This window comes from Apis laboriosa, unplaced genomic scaffold, assembly GCF_014066325.1.
Source record: "Apis laboriosa isolate Shangri-la unplaced genomic scaffold, ASM1406632v1 scaffold119_cov161, whole genome shotgun sequence".
In the NCBI taxonomy this organism is placed as follows: Eukaryota; Metazoa; Arthropoda; class Insecta; order Hymenoptera; family Apidae; genus Apis; species Apis laboriosa.
Genome location: NW_025221019.1, coordinates 112460 through 125055, shown reverse-complemented (window position 1 = coordinate 125055; position 12596 = coordinate 112460). Strand labels below are relative to the sequence as shown.

Here is a 12596-nt window from a genome sequence, read left to right as displayed (position 1 = left end):
TGCTATTAGAGAGCAATTATTAGACGCCATATTGTCGATAGGAATATATCGACGTATACGTATACGAATTCGTTAACGTTTTAAAATTAATGCGTCATAGTGTCATGGCGTTAATTGAAATTCGTATCGTATATGTGATATGCTCAAATTCAATTTTCAAATTCAATTTAGATTTGAAAATTAAATTATATACTGTATTTAATATTAAAAACGGTTCATAAAAATAATTAAAATAAATTTCAATGAAAATTAGTTATATATTACGAAATTTAAATCGTTGTTAGCTATTGGTCGCCATGATGCTTTTGTCTGTTCAGTTTGAAGTCAAACGGTGACAAGTGGTGAAAAGATTTCTGTGCTCCGATTTCGAAAGACATCAATTAGCAGATAAAGGTGAGTAAAATAACAAATGTTGATATCAAATGATTCCAAATTATGTTTAGTTTTAAAATTTTAATGAAATTTAAACTAATTTCATCTCGTTTTCCTATAATTTGTGATATAAAAAAACGAACCGGTAAAGTTTAAACGATCTATTCTTGACAATTTATAATGGTATTTTCTTTGATATTAATAATAAATTCATTAATATGTATTTGTAAATGTGTTCTACGATACCTATATTAGTAAATTATAATAAAATCAATAGATAGAAATATCTAATATTCGAATAATATTTCACGAAATTTATGCTATTAGAGAGCAATTATTAGACGCCATATTGTCGATATAGGGATTCGTTAACGACTTTAAAATTAATGCGTCATAGTGTCATGACGTTAATTGAAATTCGTATCGTATATATAATATGCTCAAATTCAATTTTCAAATTCAATTTAGATTTGAAAATTAAATTATATACTGTATTTAATATTAAAAACGGTTCATAAAAATAATTAAAATAAATTTCAATAAAAATTAGTTATATATTACGAAATTTAAATCGTTGTTAGCTATTGGTCGCCATGATGCTTTTGTCTGTTCAGTTTGAAGTCAAACGGTGACAAGTGGTGAAAAGATTCCTGTGCTCCGATTTCGAAAGGCATCAATTGGCAGATAAAGGTGAGTAAAATAATAAAATTTGATAACAAACGATTCCAAATTATGTTTAGTTTTAAAATTTTAATGAAATTTAAACTAATTTCATCTCGTTTTTCTATAATTTGTGATATAAAAGAACGAACCGGTAAAGTTTAAACGATCTATTCTTGACAATTTATAATGGTATTTTCTTTGATATTAATAATAAATTCATTAATATATATTTGTAAATGTATTCTGCGATACATAAATTAGTAAATTATAATAAAAATAATAGATAGAAATATCTAATATCCGAATAATCTTTTACGAAATTTATGTTATTAGATAGCAATTATTAGACGCCATATTGTCGATATAAGAATTCGTTAACGGTTTTAAAATTGATGCGTCATGGTGTCATGGCGTCGATTGAAATTCATATCGTGTATATATTCAAATTCAATTTTCAAATTCAATTTAGATTTGAAAATTAAATTATATACTGTATTTAATATTAAAAACGGTTCATAAAAATAATTAAAGTTATGATTTTTTTCAAGTTTCATACGAAAGCTGCTAATGGTGAAGGAAGCGATAAATACTTCTATCTTCGAAATTCAGTGAAATGGGTGACAAGGACTGCATCATCTTGATAACTTTGAAGTTACTTTTATACCAGAATAAAGAAATAGTTGGCAGTTACAACGAGTACAACGGTATGGGTGAGTGATAGATATGCATGCTTATAATTTTTTGCATGAATTTAAATCGAATTGATGTTCAATAAAATTTAAATTAAATTTGATTAATTAATGCATGATATGAATATACATACGTAATATGAATATATTTTTGAAAGTTATATAATTATAAATCTCAGTTAACATTGATTATTAGCCAAATATTTTAAGTTGTAAAATAAATTTCTTGAATCTATAAATATCGATAAATTTTATATCATTTTCCATTTTAAATGATTTTAAATATGTTTCATTAATAAATTCTAATAATTGCAAATATATATATAATATGAAATGAGGTCACATAACGGTTAAAAAACAGATATTGCAAAGAGTTCATTGGCCAAATCGTTTCTGAGAATTAAGGCTTCTTTTGTCCGATCCTTGGGCAAACAATTAATTCAGGTATTTCGCGAAGACCCTATATTTGACCTAGATACAGGGAAAAGTAAATCTACCACACGATCTAACAGATGTTGTCTAGAATTTCGTGTTTTTATCTTTTTATGTTTTGTTTTGTTTGACGATAGCATGTCTCATCTTCAGCATTTTTATATTTATTTATATATTTACTTCTTTTATTTTATCTTCTCGATACTCTGTCATTTTGCGTAGAAATATAATTATTTTGTAAATTTTTGCTTTGATCATAGTTTTTCTTTTTCTTTATTGAAATTTAAATTGTTTTATTTGATCCTATTCTTCTATTTTCTATTCAGGAAAATTGTTACAAGGAATAGAAATTCATATAAAGTTTTTTAATAAATTAAAAAAGATATTTTTAAAAATTAAAGCAATATAGTTAATAATTATTAGAATATATGAAATAAAGTTTTTTTCATTAGTATATCCATATTTTTAGTTAATATAGTTTCTAGAAATGTACAAGTAATACTACAAGTTTCAAGTTTGATTAATGAACATAAAATTTAGGTATCACTAAGAGACTATGTTTGCTTTGACAACGTTTGAGGTTAGTCTTCAGTAATGTTTGCCAATTTGCAAACTACCATGACGAGAACTGTTTGTGGTTGATCAAAATTATGTATCGAAATATATCTTCATTTCAGTTACATGTAGTTAATGAACTGTACAAACCGAATCATTTATTATGTAATAATTGTATTATTCACAATTACATTAATTTTATAATTTTATATAATTAAAAATATATTTTACTATAGATCTCTCATCTTGAAATACTTGCAGGGAATTTTTTAATATTTTTCTAATTATGAGATCTATACGAAAAATTATATCTAATATCTAAAGTATTTTACATAATTTACATATTATTTGAACAAATTTAGAGTTAATAATTTATGTCGACATAAAATTTAACTCATGATGCCATACACGATTATTAATATAAAAATATATTAATGAATATCATTTTTTCGGCTTATAAACATTCCATTTTGCCAATATATCGTCGAGTTCCGTACACTTTTCTCGCTCTGGTACATTGTTGCGTAGCGGATGATCAGCTGGATGAATCTTATGGATCAGTGCATTATCGCTCGATATGCTATTTACCTTAATGAAAAGTGAAATTAATTTATTAAAAAGAATAACAATATCATCTGTTGTTTAATTGATAGAAATTCAATTTATACAAAAAGATTATGATAGAAATAATTTTTTTTCTCAGTTAGGATATATATTTATAATTAAAAATAATTAAAAAATAGAAAAGGAATTATTAAAAAAAAATAATAAATTTTTTTAATTTACCTCTTTCTCTTGTTCCATCTTTTCTGTAGTTAATGTATCATTAGAGGAAGTTGAAGTTTTGGAGGAATTTCTTATTATTTGTTTAAATTTATTTAATCTATACGTTTCTTGAGAATTATTGTTATAATTTGTCAATTGCGTGTACGATTGATGCTTCATTTCTTTTGGATAATTTTGAATGGCATATAATGTACCTAAAACCGTGAAAATATATAAATCAAATGATTAAATTTTCCAATTCCGATTAAATTTGGAATAAAAACGAGAAAAAAATATTAGCGCATTTCTAACGTATTGTATCTGTGGTTAATCGTACAGCCATTCTTTTTTGCACAAAAATTTAAACATTGAAAATATTTCTTGTCAATCGTTACGTTCTCATTTACTGAATAGATATAAAACGTATACTTTTTGTTTTCGTCGTAAATATTTTGTTTATGATAGAACTACATCTCAGTATTCTACGTTTTATACGCTACATTCAAATTTTTTCCAATATAATCCACCTATGCTATATATATCAACGAAATATCGAATCGAATAAAATCAACATTTTGAATAATTTAAATTCGAAATTAGAGGAATGAAAAAATCAAATCTGTTTCGTTATTGTAACGTTATCTCTCTTAATAAATTTGAAACGGACAATTGACCCCGTCATAATGTAATTTCGACGAGTATTTATTTAAAATTTTCTCGAGTATTCGTTTAAATATTATCCTAAGTCGCGGAGAAAGTGCAAAGAATTTTAATACTTTACGCGATGCGCAGACGGTGGTATCCGGTGCTTCCGTGAAGTACATTGTTCTTTTTGCCGCCGTGGCATTTACTATCGTGTTACCTATGCCACGGTTGCGTGACGTTAACATTTATTTATCTGGCCGGGTTGACGCCGGGTTAACTAATATCGGATACCAGATATCAGACGAATAAACAGAGATCCGTGGTCGATGGTAACCGAAGACATTTTACGACACCACAGTCCCCGGCTTCCTGTTCCAAGGTTGCTCGCCTAAGCGCACGACATTGTTCGTAATGATCTATTTTCCGTCGCCGATCGATCGGAATCTATTTCATACGCGGAAGAACGTATCTCCGCCATCGGGGCAACCGTTATAGATAGGCGTGCTCGATTTATTCCCATTTTTACTACAGAAGTTTTCACTAGAATTTCGAGTTTTTTGCGCCCACCGATATCTCCTCATCGTGTAAACGGCCATTCGACCAAAGACGCGACACACTTCACCACTTTATTTTATAACGTAATTTCCGTAGACGTGATACTTATATTTACACAAGTTTACGATTCTTCGCGTCTCGTTGTCTCGTCGAATACAACCGGAGTTTATTAAACTTGGTAGAATTAGATCGATATCATTACGAGGCCTCGAGGCCTCTAATTGATACGATACCTGTTTTATGGAGCTCATAGAACGAGACGTAATTGCAGGATGGGAAGGAAATCGTGGATCTGTGATGCGAAACATAATATCTTTACGATATCTATGGTGGTTTATGGCGTTGGACAAACATTGTTGATCGTTATACGATCGTGAGATGTAGAGTTAATTAAACGCGGCGAGTATAGAAAAAGTAGATATATAAAAAGTAGATCGAGGCAAATATCTATAGATTTTCCTTTCTTTCTTTCTTTTTTTCTTTTTTTCTTTTTTATTTTGAACAGATCGCACTATTTGCGGTTTCCACAATAAAATGCATTACGATGGTGAAGTTATTGCGTGTCTTGCGGTCGGATGTAAAGCAGAGAAAGCAGAAGAAACACAAATCAAAGCGTAAATCTATCCCGTATATTATACGATCTCGACACGTGTGTGTTTTCTGCGATATTAGAAAACAGATATACGACGGATACCTATAAGAAAGAGCTCTATAAAAATTAAAACTTAACTTTTCTCTTTCTTCTTATTTCTTTTATCCTCTACCCGATCTTTAACGCAACGCAAACAAAAAAGGAAAACGATATCGATAAGATTCATCAAATTTGATCGTTACTTCTATCGTAATCGTCATTCATAGACGTGCGTGAGCAAGCTTTTTCGTAATAAATCACGAAATCGCGTATCTTTAGAGAGTGCCGCGTAATCAGCGCTATTATTTAATGAGCCAGTAAGACTGGCACGCTTTAGCGCCGGTTTCACGTAATTACGAGGGCAGGGAGCCTAATAGAATATAGAACGTCGGTGGCAGCTGGCCTACGACGACGATCTCGCGGCGGATAACGATAAACGCGGCGGATCTGGGAATATATAGAAGGCGAATTAACCGATAGAACGAGCAGGAGTAGGCGCGTAATAATGATCGCCGCGCACATAAATTTAGCGAGGAGACGAGGCGAGAGACGAAAATCCTAGCCGAATAATCCAAACGTGATGAATGGCAACCGGCTTTACTTTGGAACTGGTCCACGCGCGCTCGCCTCCGCTCGGCCACGCCGCGACATGCACCGTCGAATCCGGCGACGAAACGTTCTAACACGTTTCGACGTTTGACATATGCACCCACGTGCACCTGCTGACGTTTCCTCGACTCTCTGTCGCGCCGATTATTCGCGAAAACGAGTCTATTACTTGTCCCTCTATATATATATATATATATACAGTTACAGATCGCCAATAATAAGAATAATGAATTTATAAAATTCCATTTCCTAATTCGATTCATCAGAGAGGTAATCTAGAGAATGGAACGTAGTTGCATTCGTATGATTTATATAATAGTTTTTCATAAAAATATTTGAAGAATATACACGTCACGAGAACGCGAATCAGAAATTTGAAAGGTTTGATTCGTTTCGTTTGTCGAAGCGATCACGCGCGATAATAAAACACGGCGGGTTTCTTGCCAAAATCGGATGTTTGTTACGAGAGCTGTCCGTTCTTAAGCGTACCGCGGCAATCTGATAAGTAGAAAACTAATGTTCCGCTTTCGGTATGCGATCCGCTTTGGAATTCTAGTCTTCCGGGAGGTCGAAGAACCCCGTTTGGCATTGGTATAAAAGTTTCTGCCCGATATCTCCCCGATCAATGCCCGTACTCGTTCTTTCCGCCGTCTCGACGAACTTTGCCAAATGGGGATTTCTTTTAAGAGAGGAGAGTGATTTATCGCAAGTTGGCGGGGCGCGCGGCGAAGTTATTTTTCACCTCTTTCTTACCCTCGTCCGGTGAATCATCTACTGACATGTTTCGAGATTTACTGGAAAGAGTGTTTTCCAGTAAGTCGTCAGATTTGAATTTTAACGCGTTCGTTGCTCTTTCTTAAACGCGAACCGTATACACTTTCGACCGAATCCAGTTTTCTTTGTCGAAGTAATTTTTCGAATGATTCGATTCGGGTTTGAAATACGATATATTCACAGCGTACAATACAATTTTCTTATTATTTAATTTTTCTAAGGAATCAATCAAGGTGTATGAATACACTTTTCCAGACGATTTAATTTAAAAGAGTTTCTAGAAAACTATTCCAACTATTTAGAATATTTAGAACTTTCTGGGATGAAAAAAGAAAAAAAAAAAAAAGTATAAGACGAGCTTTCAAGGGTTAATAAAAATCGAAACGTACGTATTAAACAGTACCTACAATTGTATCATAATTGTACCGTCGACGTTATGGCGAACGATATTAGATAGGCACGCCAGGAGCAGGCACGCGTGTTATTCCGAAACAGATAACCGTAGTATAACATCGAGTTGTAAACACGTGCATCACTATGCAAGAAAATACAACGTCATGACTGTATCTGGTAAACTTAACCGCATTAATATGCACACGGGGCATTAAACGATAGGGTAGTATCTAATGGAGATAGAATTATTACAGGGAAATGAGATTGCGAGAATAATTTATAAGAATAAATGTCATTCGTCTAATCTATACCATTAGTCTTGAACAGGGGCTATTTGTTATTAAATTGTCCTTTATGCAACCGCGTTGCCGCAAAATAAATTACTTTGAAACATCTTGAGTCGTATTTCGCTCGAACTCGTATTCCGATTGGGATATAAATTATGTTGGTTACAAACTTGCGTATATATCGATTATTATTCTACAATTGCAATTTAACGAAGCAGTTAGACAATTTTTATTAGACAGTTGGACAATTTTATTATTTCCATTTCGTCCAGAGCACGTAATAGTTCTTCCTTCTAATATCGGAATAATAAATTATTAGAGATTACTATCGATGAAAATTACTTTTACATTTATTTCTAATCGTCCAAACGATTTCTTGTCTTGCTGGTTACTCGATACGCGTAATAAATATTCATACAAACGTAAAAATATCATAAAAAATGAATAAGAAAAAATCAGATTCTTCATAATATGGTTGAAACATTGGCTTTTACAACTTAACATCTCTGTAGATCGCATCGATACGCAAAATCACCGAATAATTTAAAATTGTTATCGCGGCAAATTGAAGGAGGAATCGAGATTGTTGATAAAATTGACGAAAGTACGGTAAATATTAGAGTCGAATGTTTTACAAGCAACTGAACGGTTTAATCGTGGCCCGCGATAAAACACATCCCGAAATAACAATCATAGTTCATAGCGACATTGCATAATGTGGAGCTCGAGTTGGAAAAATGAAGCAACGCAAGTCTATTACAGGCGCCAAGATTCCTAGATAGCCTTTACCGTGTTCCTCTTTTTTCCGTGCTAACTACCCTTGTCAGACTCGGTACTCAAAAGCTCTGGGAGGAACGAGGCAATTTATTATTCCTTCTCACATTAAGTTACAGTTCCGCTGATCTTTGATGTTTCTTGTCATTTACTGTTACAGCATTCGTTACGCCATCTCGTTGACGGAAATAAATATAGTATTTGACCGTAGAGAAATATTAACCCTTTACTGATTTCTTCATCGCGCTAATTGGTATTGATGGAGGATAATTATCTTCAATACGAGTTTCTTTAAAACACGCACATGATGCATTAGTTGCTCTCCACAATTTATATATGTAGGATATGTATCCATTATTTTAACGAAAATCTTTTTTTCGAAAAATTGAAAAATTGCACGTGTCTGTTATTATATAGGGATTGTGCGACGAAAGGGGTTGAAATATATTTCTGTATAAAAAAATCCTTCCTTAGAATTCGTCGTGCTTCCGTGTCAATTTGCAACGTATAGATTTAACGAGCGTTTCCCGAACGGAGGAAAATGGAGCATTACGAGATTCTTTCAACGGCGCCAAGATTCCTCCGCTATTTTTAATGCTTAAGATCCCCGCGTTGATCCCAACGGGCGCTGGAAACCGCTCGTATTTGGAAATTCCTCGAATTCTTCTACGACAATCGCGCCGATTGATTCCAGTTTTTATCTCGGAACGGTTTTTTAGAGATTTTAAAAAGCTTTCCACCTCGTCGATATTCCCCGGTGCCATGCGTTTATATACGGGAATGGATCGTGCTTTTACTCTAATTGTGCGTTTCATTGATAAATCTCGAGGAAAGAGATGAAAGATAAAAAGAGATCTTGGTAATCCTGTTTCGTAACCGATTTTACGTGCTGTTGATTCTAAACGTGTCGTCGCACAATGTATAGCGAACTCGCGGATAGATATTATTTACGCCATTTATTATACGACGCCAAGCTTAATTACGTATCACCGGATGGCAAAAGAGAAATTAAGCTTCTAATAATTTCGAGTTATCGCGAATAATATATCCATATTGATCGAATCTTTTCGTTGCAGCGCACACTTATCTATCTTATCGCGATACGTGACCAATTATCGTTCGACAATTTTCCAATATTTTCCCGTCGAGATCTTATTTCCATCCTCCGAATTCCTCGCGCAAAATTAGCCGTTTAATGAGATTTCGCGAAAGTATATATCTAGAATGCTTGTCCCGTCGTTAATGCATTCGCCACCTCGGCGGGACGAGTTGGCGAGTAATGAAATTATATTACTTTCGAGTCCATACAAAGATGTCTCGAACGTTTTAACCACCGATCGTGCCACCTTTAACTATTTATAGTATGTGACGTCTGAAAGGATTTATCGCGTTGCCGAAAGCCGCGCCAGGCATTTCCACCCCGGAGATAAACAGGCTCCCTGTTCCACCGGCTATTTCGCTTAACTGGAAATAGATTATTAAGAGGGGAAATAAAACGCAAAAAAAAAAAAAAAAAAAAAAAAAAAAAAAGAAAGAAACTCGTGCCATCGTCCTTTTTTCCTTTTATCGAGTCGATCGAATGATAGATCCGCCCTCGTCGACGTTTTCACCACGTACGCGGAGGAGCGCTTTCAGAGTCCTCCTCTGAAAATTTTCCGAGACGCGGTTCGATCGCGGTTAAAACAGTCGCCCACTCCTTTCCTCCTCTACGCAAAACCAATTTGTCCCGCGCTAAACGCGGCGATATTAACATTCGCGCGGTGTTCGCGAATGCTGCACACGGGAGACGAACACGGGGCGATATTTCTTTCTCTCAACGACCAGGGCGGCCGCTATTTGGAGGAGGCGTCCAATATGTCGGGACGCGGGAATCGGTCGACATCGGGCCGGTTATTTGGGGACAGAGAGAGGCACTATCACGAATATAAACATCCGACGACCGCGATCCTTATGGTGGTACGGAGTTAGGAGGCGAGCCGTTCCGTTGCCAAGAATCCCGCGTCCCTTGCAGCATCCGCCTTGCCCGTGCCAAGAGGAACGTATCCACCTACCCTCTCCCCCCTCGCCCCCTCCGGCTTCTTCCACCGTTCCGTTCTTCGATTCTACGCCGATCGTTTACGCGTTTCGCCTCGAATAAAAATAGCCGCGTCGCGAAACGAGGTGGTGGCTGTAAGGAGGTCGATGATACTCTAAATAAAATCAAATCTTGCGTTTCTTTTATCTTTGTTTCCAAGATTGATCATTTAACGTCGATTGATACCAATTATTGCTATTCTTTTTCATCGATCATTCAAAGAATTGTCGTATACTATCCGGATGAAAATTATAATAATAATAATAATAATAATAATAATCTTTTCTTACGAATAATTTCACTTTCTCTCAGTATTGCTTCGTCGAGGTAGGGAATCACGTTTCTTCCTTCCCGCTTTTTTTAACTACTCCGTATTCGGAATATATGATATATTCCGCGTTTTTCGATTGAATAATTCATCGAACGGTTTGAAAACGTTCGACACTTTTACCTTCGTTCCGTAACACTTACTCCCCTTTCATTGCCTGTATTTTTCTCACGTTTCTCACGGTTTCTGTCTTGACCTGGGGACACAACGGGAACGGCAGCTTCTTCCTCTCGGTAGAATTCCAAAGAGCGTGTAGCGATAGATTAGCGAGGCGAGTACGTTAGCGAGGGGTAATACTGGTTTCCTCCTCTTCCTCGTGGTGGCTTTTGACGGCGAATAACAGGAGGCAGAGGAAACGTAGGGCCGTGACAACGACGAAAACAAGCAAATTGGCCGGCCTAGGCGACGTCTTCATACCAGAAGGCAGTGATGAAATAGCGTTATGCATCAACGTGATATTCGAATTTGTCGTAATTCGTATCGCTTAATGGTACCTGCACACACACACACACAGAAACACATATACACACACACACACACACACACGGTTATTTACGTGAACACCTCTGATGAATCGATGCCGCTGGATATTGTGCCCGATTCTTGGACCGATTAAAAGGAAGAAAAGGGCTTCCTCGTGCCGTCTTGTCTTTGATCTATCCTCTTCGATTTGTTTCGTAGCTACTAGTTAAGGATTATGGATTACGGCAAAGATAGCTGGCGAACGGCTGATATAAATTTACTTGGACCGTTACGCGAATTAGTTTAACGCGAGCCGATTATTTCCTCTTGTTTTCTCGAGAGAGGATGATTAATCGGTTAAACTTTCTAATAACTAATCGTTTATATCGACATTTGTTTGCGTCGATATTTCAAATTCCCGGATCTTATATGGTAATTTTTTATACCAAGTAGAAACTTGCTCTTATATCGAACGACGGAATTGGAAAATTAACAAATTCATGACAAAATATGATCCTCTTCTTGAAAAATTGAATCTCGAACGGAAAAAACAAATTTGGAATAGGATCGTTGCACGAAGCGTGGAAACGTATCGTTTTCTAATGGGGAATAATCGTAAGGAATGCACACCGGTTTGCAACGAGGGCCGCAACTTAATCCAACGGCGGTGTTTTATCGAGCCACGGGTTCAAAACGTGCCCCACCGCGACCGAGCCACGCGATCTTGCCCCCGGGGCAACGATATCTCCTTGTAAATCTAGCTTAAGAATCCAATTTACATAATTAGGGCTGTTTGTATACCGTTGCTTTTCCTTCTAGATCGCGCGGCTCCTCTCTGTCCGGAGCTTCGCGATCGGGCTCGATCCGAATCGTCTTACGATGCGAGAAAACGGGCCGACGTTTAACGCTCGTAATTGCATTTGCAGGAGGAAAATTTTACAAATACGAGCATCGAACTTTCGTCTTCCTCGTGGCAACGTAGTAAAATTATATCGTGAAAAATTGAAATTTAAAATATGTAATTTTATCTCGTATTCATCTTCGCGATTTCTCTTAATTCGTTGAACAAAGTTTCTCAAAAGTTCTTCTTCAGGGAAGGAGATCGCGGGATCGGATCTGTGGGAAGGTCACGGGATCTTTTCAAGCCCCTAAAGGGGCCAACAGGTCGAACAGCTTAACGATAATTACCCCGGCGTAGGATTCGATTCACGGGATAATTGTTCTCGAGTCTGTTTCAAGAAAGGGGAAATAAACCCTCTAACTTGGCGCGAATTATCTCGACGTGGTAACTTTGCTCGTTTTCCAGGAGTTATTTCGAATTAAAGAACTAACCATTATATCCTTTCAACATTTATACGAAATCTAATTCAATTCGGGTATCGATTAACAAAGTCACGTAGATCACGTAGATATCGCTCAATTCGATTTCCTGTTAAACGTTGACATCGAAAATTCGGATCACGTCGCGCGAACCACGACACGCGTCAAATCACGAAATCCATCTCTCTCTCTCTCTCTCTTTTTTCTTCCTCTTCTTTCCAAAGCGTTAAAAACCATTTTTATACGCCTCGAACCAGTCCGCGATCTG

The 12596-nt window shown here is 35.7% G+C and overlaps 1 pseudogene; it reads right to left on the bottom strand.

The window, feature by feature from the left end:
- Window positions 1-3152: 3152 nt before the first annotated feature.
- Window positions 3153-6697, bottom strand: LOC122716775 (annotated as a pseudogene).
- Window positions 6698-12596: the final 5899 nt, after the last annotated feature.